Below are 9,491 nucleotides of genomic sequence, written 5' to 3'. Positions count from 1 at the left end.
TATTAAGTTCTTGATTTGTTGTGTAGCCCTTGCTCCAAAAGGATTTACACGTGTACCTCGGCATTAATTGGAAACTTATCTTAGCTTAGCCGCATTTATGCCTATCCCAGTCCTCGACAGCACGCATGCTTGTAACGTGCTGTTTGCGTCGCTTAGGACAGAAATGTCTGCTAAATAAAAATAAACGTAAATGAATAGAATCCTTTAGGCTGTGCGATTGGTTATATATTAAGGCCTCTATTAGCCGTATCATCTGTTGGTTTGGATTATAGGCTTTGTATTTATGTTTGTTATGGATAATGTATTTCAAATTATTAATCGTTGTTCATATCTGATTAATGAAGTTATGTTCTTGTGGTTGTTTGGTGTGTTTAGGTCTAGGGGCATGTATCTTTCTTTGTTCAAGTATATAATAAGAATAATAGTTATTGTAATACTACTCTTATATTACCCAATTGGTAATATATATTACTCAATATATATTACCCAGTCATCCTTTATTAATGACATTGGAACTTTCTGATTTCCCATATACACCCTTCAGCACAATCAAACAATTATTTCTGTCTCATACTTAAAGTGGGTGTGGCCATGATACACAATTTCTGTTTTGTAATCAATTGTTTTATGGAAATGTTGGCTCACAAAATGCTGAACATTCGTGGGCTATGTTGCAATGCTTTGTGAAATAAATTAGGCAAATATCAGCCAGCATTATCTTAACAGAAAGATAAAGGGATTTAACTTTGGATTGTAGGCCTAAGCAAATAGTAGAGTGTTCTTGGAGAAAATTGTATGGTGATTTCCCAAAGAAATGAATGAGAAACATTTGAAATTCAGCAGTTTCTAAAGTAAATTGTACACTTGTAAAATATCATAAAATACATTTTTTAAACCTGTCATTAGTAATACAGAAAAAGCAACAAAATGGGTTTTATATTTTCTAAATATTCTAACAGTGGGTTGCAGAGCCACACTGCTGTATAGGACAGGCAGAGATGGTTCCTGGTCTTAACCAGGTGGTGTTTATTGCACCTGTACCGCTCGCACTGCCCGTCTTGCCGGTTGTCCCGCTTACTCTTAATATACACGGTGGGCACACGCGCACACCGACATGCTTTATACAACAATAAACATTCAATACTGTATGTAACATAACACGGCACCTTTACATACAACACAAGTGACTACGGAGAACTGGCATCAGTCCAACCTACCGCGCTGCCTGCTTGTACCGTTGCACTGCACTGCACCCCCCCCCAAGGGGTTACCTGTCCTGGAACCCCCACAAAGTCCTAGAGGCGCTCTGGACAGTGGCGAGTCCTCTACAGCTGTGGGCCCCCAAGTCCCCCATCGTCTTGATCAGTCCCTGCTGCCGGGGTATTCACCACCAGTCCCGACATTGGCTGCTGGTACGGTGCCAGGACACAACAGTCCTGTGCCGGTCTGGCACCCACACCCTGTACACCACCTTGGAGATTTGTTCCAGTGCCCCTCCGATGGCTGTCAAGCTTGGGTGACCGCCCCTTCTTCCTGATGGGGCAGTACACCCAAACAGAGTCCTCAACCTGAAAGGCCTGTCATCAAATGCCCTCTTCTGTCTGGCCAAGCCCACTTCTTGATGGTCTCAGACTAGCTCATGCATGACATGTCCCAGTCGTGCTGATTCTTGTCCACGAGGATCGGCAGTTGTGTGGCTAGGGTATGATGAAACCACTCCACCAGCCCATCGCTCTGCGAGTGAAGTGGGGTAGTGCGGGTCTTCACCATCCCCAGCTGCTGGCAGATCTTGCCGAACCTGCAAATTAAGAGGCTTGAGCTTAGCCGCTGTGGTGGTGGCTGCAGGGGAGCCCAGGATTGCCAGCTACAGTAGGACTCTTCCTAGCAAAACACACATGGCAGTAGTGTACGAATACCTTAGTGTCTTGCTGGCAGCCGTTCCAGTAGAACCACCATCGCAGCTCTCCCAGCATCTTTGCTACCTCAGATTGCCTGGTCCTGACAGCCCCGTGTACTGACCTCGACACAGTGGGGCTCAAGCTCCAGGGCACCAGAAACTACAGCAGCTCCCCTGTGCCATTCGGCAATCGCCAGTGGCAGTACATCAGCCCCTCACACTCCTCCAGGATGTTCCAGTGGGAGTGGTAGGCCTTTGTTTCCGGATCAGAGGCCAAGACTGTCTCCCAGCCCAGTCCCCTGCCCTCATCTATCCACTCCCTGACCCTGGCTAGCACCGGGTTGCTGTGCTGCTCTGTGGTGAGCTGCTAGCAGTCGACTTCCTGGTGGGCATGGTTGTCCAGTGTTGTGCGGGCAGCAGCTACTGCTGCAGCGAGCCGATCTCGCTCCTCTTCCCAGCAATAGTGACGGCATCTCCCCGTGATGCAGGGACAGTGAGAAGGAGTGTCCATGTTCCCGTGCAGCTTCCCAGAGTGATGCTGGATCTCAAAGTCAAACTCCACTGGCACCTCCAACCAGTGGGCCAGCTGTCCCTCCAGGTTGCGGAAATTTAGAAGCCACACCACGGACACGTGGTCCATCTGCAACTGGAACCGGCGGCCACAGAGGTAGGGATAGAAGTATTCGCATGCCTGCACCATGGCCAGAGTTCCCATCAGGTCACGCAATAGTTGCACTTCTGCTGGCTGGTTGAATTATGCAAGCTGATTGAAAAGCCATAACACAGGCATCCATCCATGCGACATCGCTTCCCTTTCCTTCACAAAGTGTTGGTAGTAGGACGCTAACCCCAGAAAGTGACATAGCTGTTTCACGTTCTGTGGGGTCAGCCAATCCTGCACTGCTTCTGTCTTCTCCGGGCCAGTAGCCAGGTTGGAGTCCAGGGTGCTGAACCATGTCGATCCATCGATGCAGCGCAGTGCGATACTCAACGCTGAACCACTGTGACTCATCCTTTTTAGTGACACCCATGGGCTGTCGGACAGCTCTACGATTCCTGCTGCTACCATCTCTCTGATCCTCTGCTCTGTCACTTGCCATTTTGCCAGGGGCACTCTGTGCAGATGCAGCCGAATGGGCGGGGCATCTCCCATGTTGAAGTGGGTCAACAGTCTTTGTCCCTGGCGGCAAACGAGTCCAAACGCGCTTTGAGTTTCTCCCGCTGCTCCGCCGTCAGGTCCTGGCTGGATGCTGCCATTCCTCTTGTACAGCTCGCTGTTAGAGAAATATGTACTTTTTTTATTGTCATTTTGCTAGATGCCATTTCTTAGAAACAACACCCTGCAGCAGCTTGATCTTAATTTAGCAATAACGCTTCTTAAGAACTGTCGCTTGAATATTTCCACCCTATACATGCTGATAAACAATGTTGAATGTTATTTGCATATCCTGTTTGTGTACCCCAATAAAAGATACTGCGAGGGGAGTTACTCTTTCGAAGTTGGCTGAGTTCGACTGAGAGGCTGACACCTCGCAGTCAGGACCGGACTTCCCTTGCAGCAAGTAAAAAGTCATCACAACTGTCTGTGTTATTCTGTGCTCAGAGACTGGTTGGTTTCCAGCGTATCTTTAGAAGAAGATAACACCGTCTCGGATGACACCCCTGCTGTGATGTTACTGTTCTGCGATGGGGGCAGAACTTGGGGCTATGTAGCTGATGTTCTTTCACTGGGTGCTGCACCCTTCCCACAGCAAGTGGTCTTCCTTATTCTCTGCTGCCGGCCGCTGCCATCGTGTTAAAGGGCTACCACATCTGCACTGCTGTGCTCAGCAGGGTGTTTCAGCTACCTGGCAGCCGATATGCAGACCCGTAGCTTCGCCAAGGCGACCTACTCTAAGTGCAGCTGTTGGGGTTAGACTGCCGTGCGTTGTGGGTGGGGCAAGGGTGTGGCGCTGGGGCAGGACAATCTCTCTGCAACGGTGGCAGGGGGCAGCTGCTGGCGGGCAGCATCTCCACCATGGCTCAGTGTGGGTCACATGCACATGCTGTCTCTCCTCACTATCGGAGCCCTCGAGCACGCAGGTGCAGCTTCTGCATGGTGTGGCTGGCAACTGGCGTAATGTTGCCAGAGGGACAGGATTCTGCAGCTCTCTCTATCTCTGCCAGGGCCTTGGTGAGTGTAGCCAGCGCCCGCAATTCCATGCGCTGGCGCAGCCGCTCCAGTGTTAGTGCTTGGATAATGGCTTGCCAAGGCAGCTCTTCCTGTGTGGTGCCAGGGAAGTCCAGGTAGGTCATCCGTGCAAGGATGTGGAGGTCCACCACAAACGCCCTGCAGGGTTTCACTGTCCCGCCTTTGCCAGTTCGCCTGCTCTGGCCTCTTTGCCTCCACGCACTGCCAATGGCCAAATCACAGCTCCAGCACCGCCTCCTGGGGGGCGAGATTTTGCTGCTCCTTGAGGGCTTGCTCTGAGGAGATCTTGGAGCACTTCCACCTCCAGTGCCAATGCCAAGTGCACCGCCCTCTCCTCCTCGCCATTGTGCCAGGTGGCTAGGCGCACTTGGACCACGTAAGTGTCCAGGCACTCCTTCCCTCCGTAGCGTGTGAGCTTCACCACTGGCTTCACTCCCCTCTCTCGTGCCAGCGTGCTCACTTTGGCTCACTTTGCCTGAGCACGGAGCAGGCAGATCGGCCTGGAACCATCAGTCCTCCCTGGGAAGGCACCCTACTGGGGTCCCTGGGTTTCCTTCTTTTGGTGCTCCCCACTACTGCCACTGGATCCCGTGCTCCATTTGTTGGAGATCATCATTAGACATCTCCAATCCCTCTTCTGACACCAGTGTAAAGCTGGGTCATTGAACCATGTTGCTAATAATGATAAAGCACCCATACCACTCACACTGCCCACTCTGCCCGTCTAGTGGGCACACACAGACACATTCTAACACGCTATGTACCATAAGAAACGTTCAGCACTGTACATGAAATAACAATACAGCACATTTACATACGACACAATTAGAACCTACGGAGAACTATTTACAAGTCTGGCATCAGTCCAACCTGCTGCACTGTCTGCTGGTACCTTTGCACTATAACATAATATATCCAGCACTGGTCCTACCTAATTACGGTGACCTACTGGTGAGCATCACCACTCACTCCCCAAGTGAAATTGAAGTCAGCGCCCCCTCAGAAGCTGCTATCCTATATCGCCTGTAGGATTGAATATGAATATATATTATAATTATAAAGAAAATGCTGTTCTGCATCAACAGATACAGTATGAAATAATGTGAAATGACTGTCAATGCTGTATAAAAAACCAAAAAATATGCACTGTAGTGTATGTATGTGCATCATATCAAGAATAATAGTTAACAACAGATAGCCCTATAGCAAAATGTGCTAGCTGGTTTTATTGAATACGGTACTACGAAATTCACCTTGAGGGTGTGTGTGATTAAGAGACAGAAGTACTGTAGTTGAGTATCATACATAGTCACAGATAAGTCTTGGACAGTACGTAATTATACTTTTGTGTAAATGAAATAAATATGAAAGAAGAAAGAAAACAGTTCAAACAAAAGTAACATCTTAGTTCAAAATTGTCACGATCACGGTGAATCGATCCACGAGGGCCGCTGGTGAAACGGGCGTGGCCCCTTTAAGAGAGCGGGGCACTCACGGGATGGCTTCCCGCACCGCTCTGGCCCCTCCGTTGGCCAGCCGCTCTGGCCGGAAGAAACACCACTCAGGGGCGGCGGTAGCTCTGCGGTGGCCGGCTCCGGTTCTCGGAGTTGGAGGGGTTCCTCCTCCTCGCTCCCAGTCGGGAGCCTCAACCTGGCGAGAGAGCAAGCCCCCAGGCGGATTGTCAGCTCCTCCGGCTTCGTCCTCCTCCTCTGCTTCTTCTTGGGGTCTGTCATTCTGTCATGATCACGGTCGGACGGAACGGCGATCGTGCGGGTAAGCGGGTAAGGAGCAGGCAAGGTAGGCAAAAGTCGGGCAAACGGGGGTTTATTAGGAAGATTAGGGCTGGACGGAACGCAGGCATCGACGAACATCAGGTAACATCAATGACAGACAAGGGAAACAGGTAAGACCAGGACTTAAAATAGGACAGGACTAAGCAACGTAAGCAGACAGGGCTGGAGACAATCAGGGAAGCACACATGGGTAATCAGGGGGCGTGGCACACATGAGGAGCCGACGAGCAGGTCATGACAAAAATGATAAGTATTCAAATTATGAGCTGTACACTGTACAGTATATAGTAGTTGCAAGCCAAAACATGGCCTATAATAACGGAACTTCATTGATCCCTGTGAGGAAATTCTCTCTTCAACTACCCCATCTTACTCTTCATAACACACGTGTCACTGAGAGCAAGCTTGGCAGCAGCACTCGTGGAGTTCTGCCTTGAGAGCCTTGCACAGGGACCAGGGACCCACAGACACGTGCCTGTTCTGCCAAAGCTCTTACTGGAGAAATTCCAATCACAGGCGCAAGGGCTTAGTCCACTGCGCCACACACCACTCCAGACACATAGAAATAGCTTGGTATGTTAAACCTATTAACATCAAAACTTTAAGTATCTTGGTGGGCCGGAGATATGATGCCTTGCTTATACATACAGTTGTTTCAGTTCGGGAAATGGCTCCAGAATCAGCACAATTTCATGCAAGAAAATAAATGGTAATTTCCCACACTTTCAGACATTGCATTTTATAAAACCTTCTATACATAAATACTATATAAAATGTCAGTTGTTTGCTTGTAGGAGTACATTCACCCGATTAAGGTTTAAACTTGAATCTTTGCCAGTGTCAACCTTCTAAAACAGCTGAAGCATTTACAAATATATATAATCAGGTTTATTGTTCAAATATTGATCTGACCATTTCAAAGAGTACCATTTAAGTTTTAACTTTGGGGGTAAAACATGAATGTAGGTTTGGTTTCAACATTGGTAGGAACAAAATTATAATATAAAATTATATATAAAAGAGCCATTTGCCTTGAAAATATTAACAATCCAAACATTAAAATTATAACTGAACTGTAACTGATTGTGAGGCTAAATCAAGAAACATCAACGGACCAAAGTGTGTCACAAAACACTTGAAAGTACACCAAAGTAAAGATAGTAAAGATACGTAGAGGTTGGTGATCACAGCCTGTCATTGTCGATGGGGCTGGTTAATGTTGTCACCAACAAATATCTGTCTCCAGAAGGTCTCAGACAGATACCATACATGGGACTAACCAGTTTCTAGCAACCACACCCAGATAGTCATTAGGGCAATGCAGAACTGAAGCATTTTTGGGGGAATGTTTAGCCAAGGGGTGGCATGGTGGTGCAGTGGTTAGCACTGTTGCCTCACACCTCTGGGACCTGGGTTCGAGTCTCTGCCTGGGTCACATGTGTGCGGAGTTTACATGTTCTCTCCATGTCGTCGTGGGGTTTCCTCCGGATACTCCAGTTTCCCCCACAATCCAAAAACATGCTGAGGCTAATTGGACTTGCTAAATTGTCCAAAGGTGTGCATGTGTGAGTGAATGGTGTGTGAGTGAATGGTGTGTGAGTGAATGGTGTGTGAGTATGCCCTATGATGGACTGGCCCCCTATCCTGGGTTGTTCCTTGACTTGTGCCCATTGCTTCTGGGATAGGCTCCGGACCCCCCGCGACCCAGTAAGATAATCGGTTTGGAAAATGGATGGATGGATGTTTAGCCAAACTATACTTACCAGATCATATTAAGAAAAGCAGACAGACAAATAGATAGTTAGATTTATTGACTAATTGTCTAGATCATTACATTTTGTTTTGTTCTGTACAGCCTGAGGGTGGCAGCATAGCTCATTGGACAGAATTTGTGAAGTTTTTAGGCTTCTTACTGACATTGAATTGCTGCCTTATCGGCCAGTTGATAAATTTAGGTCAAATTCATTTATGAACAGAAACATATTTAAGAAAAAAGGAATTAGTTCAATTCTCCCAAATTCAATAGCTTTTTGTATTTCTTATGGCATTGCTCTGTGCACGGTGGAAGAATTTGATCCACTTTTCAATGAGGCTGAACCAAATTTCAGGTGATTTACTTAGCAATGCATGAGGTACAACCAACTGACAGAATCATTAAGGCTTCACCCTGTTCAGTCCCATGTCAAAGAGACATTGCTTCTAAAATCAATACCATAAAGGAACTTTTCTTTTTGGGGATTTTTGCATCTTGTTACACCAAACAGTAGCCTGTGTTTGCATGACTTGGCTATCCGCCATCCCTAAACCACCATAACTGTAGGTAGCAATAAGGCATTGTTCCATCCATCCCTCTGTATTCTATATATGCTTGTCTTATGCAGGGTCGATGGGGTTTGGAGCCTGTCCTGGAAACAACAGCAGCAAGCAGGTGATAAGTCAGGATGGGGGAGCCACCCAGCTCCAAGGGGTCGGCCAGTTATTTAGCATCACACAGGTTCACACGTCTGAATGTCACATTTCATATTCCCAAAGAGAAAATACTGTTTAAATTACAGAATATTAATAGTTATCATGTAACCATAAATCTTCCATAATTCTCCCAAGCTGTCCCAGGCATCTTCTCTTCTGCATAACAAAAGAATTTCCGTAATTATAAGCCTACTTTGCTTTTATCATATAATTTATCCCACTAACATGCACTCTGATGTTAATCCACTACAAAGTGGTAACCTACCATCCAGCTTTGAAAACCTTCAGTAAATATTACTAGTGTATATTTACTTAAATATTACTTTTCGGAACACATTGCATGTAAATTAAGTGAACTGGAGACAGGTTCCACAAATACAAGGGGAAAATGAAAAGATAATGTAGACACAATATATTACAATACAATCCACACAATACAGGAAGCCTCCAGCCGGAGGCGCAGCTGGACCTGCTCCTGCCCAGTGTGATAATGGGGAAACTCTGACGCTGGAGAACTGAGGGGTGACACAGGGCAGTCCCTGTGTCCCTGCGTGTCTGCCTCTTTGTGGATGTCCAGTACACAGCAGACTATGGACACTAAAGATAAGACTTCACACTAAAGCAGAAATTACAGTAGCTTAGCTGATTTTTACCTCAAGGTTATATATAAACGTCAATGCATCCTTATCAGATTTATTTTCATGCTTCCTGCAGCTTATACATAAATCTCCGAGGCTGTGGCCAATAATTGGATTTAACGACTTTGCTCAATGACATTTCTGGGTGCTTCTTGGTCGTGGAAGAAATCATATTCAATCAGATGTGTTATGCGGCAAAGGAAGCAAAGGTACCAGAGATCCAGAATGAAGCTTTTTTTATGGGAAATGTTCATTGCGATACAAAAGTGCTCTGAGCAAGAGATTACCTAAAAATTCTGAGCCAAAATATGACCTTGCTGCCATCATTCTGAAGCATTCTGATCCTCATCAATATAATGTGCACCGAGCCCATAAATTATAATTTGTTGTATTTTGGGGTCAACGCTAGGCTATGCTGGGCTATGCTCCTTTGACGTCCCTGGCTGTCTACGCCAGCTTCCCCGTCGCACGACGGTACTAGTTTCGCTATTCGCCTGTAGGTG

The sequence above is a fragment of the Brienomyrus brachyistius genome, chromosome 1 (genome assembly GCF_023856365.1).
Source record: "Brienomyrus brachyistius isolate T26 chromosome 1, BBRACH_0.4, whole genome shotgun sequence".
Lineage (NCBI taxonomy): Eukaryota > Metazoa > Chordata > Actinopteri > Osteoglossiformes > Mormyridae > Brienomyrus > Brienomyrus brachyistius.
The sequence above is the reverse complement of the archived record's forward strand: the minus strand, read 5'-3'. Positions refer to the sequence as shown.